The following is a 1,676-nucleotide window of genomic DNA, read 5'->3' on the forward strand; positions in this document are numbered from 1 at the left end:
CTCTTGACTGGAGCTTGTAAAGCTGCCGTTGATGTACCTGCCATTTCCTCTGAAATTTGCCTGCCATTTGATCAACATTTCAGTGCAACAAATTGCAATATTTCCATCTAAGTATCCTTGCTCGGCTTCTAGTGTTTTTATTGCTATAGGATTACTAAATGGGATCTTCTAGGATGTTATCTGTTGTTCAAAAAACTGAAAATGTAGCAGTTGTGACTGAATATCCAATCTAGTGGATAGTAGTGGAATGCTAGTTTAGCTGGTTTGTTGCTGTGTAGGATCTTGGCTCTCTGCTCGGCATGCGATCCCTGATAGTTTCTATAATTGCAGAGCACTGATCGCGGCCTCGCTTCCATCTTGTAGGTACTTGGAACTTGGAAGGGGGACAAGCAGGCGGAGCGGGTGAAGCCAGACCGGAAGAAGTAGGCTGGAGGTGGAGTGAGAAGGGGAAGCAGAGAAAGAAAGGTTTGTTCCATGTCCTCGGATGAAGTTCCATGTTTCGATGGTCTCTGTGTAGTTTCTGATGCAGACCGTACATCCATCAAAAGCCACAATGCAAGCCAACTTTTATTTGTCTTGCCTGGTTCCACTAAGATGTGTTATTGCAAGCTATTAATTATTTTTCAGTTGTGAGCCTTGAGAATATTATTTTTTTCCTATATTGTAGCTTTAACAGTTTTCAGTGTTCCATCTTTCTAGTCTCCTATGTTGAATAGAGACATACAATTTTTAGTGTTAAATCAATTGTGTGATCTCTTTTTCTATGTTTCAAGGACTGCCCAATATAAGTAAAGCAATTTGTTTTGATCAGTCAACTGTGAGTGAATCAGGATGTTGATTAATGTGAGGGATTCACTTGCTGCTCCACTATTATAATTTGGCAGCTCAAAACTATACGTAGTATGCTTTGTGTGGAGTTTTTTCTTCAGTTTTGGCCACTATTGATGTTTAATACTTCATACAAAACACATGATAAAAAAATGACTCGATTTACTATAAAAACTACCTTTCCTGAATAATGCCATTTTTTTTATTTTTACTAGCATGTTACCATTAAAATAGTGGTGAAAGTATTGCTTGTTACTTAAGAGTAATATAAAAGACATCTTGGACCAAAACAAGTTTCTGGTATAGTTAGAAGACGCCTGACCCATTGCTTGAGCCTTGTATTGCAAGTTGATGAAATTCAATTTGTTAGTGACTAGCTAGCTCATTCATTTCTAAAAAGCATGCGATGAGCTAGAACCCAGACATCTATTCTATCTTACTCCATGAGCCTCTACGCAGACCAAATGTAGCCAAAAACAAGACATCTATGCTATCTCACATCTAAGGTGTGCTACTGCACTACAGATTACCTGTTCTCTGGTTCAATTGTTGGTTCTATCTAATAATGCTAAGGGTTCTACTTTGGGGCTTTTTGATTCCAAGCAAACCTAGCTGATTTTTATCAAGAGGCCAAACATTCATCTAGTTTTGCTATGAACTGCTGCTAATGTATGATGTTTTCCTATGAATTTGCTATGTGGTACTGCTTATATATGCTAGAACTAATTTTGATATGGATGTGCTGATTGTGTCAAGTAGTAGTACAAGGTTGTTGCCCTCTGGATGCTACCATTGTATTTGCATAGAGGAAATATTGATGGCCTATCTGTCCTGCATATTGTGCTTTG

The sequence above is a fragment of the Triticum aestivum genome, chromosome 4A (genome assembly GCF_018294505.1).
Source record: "Triticum aestivum cultivar Chinese Spring chromosome 4A, IWGSC CS RefSeq v2.1, whole genome shotgun sequence".
NCBI lineage: Eukaryota > Viridiplantae > Streptophyta > Magnoliopsida > Poales > Poaceae > Triticum > Triticum aestivum.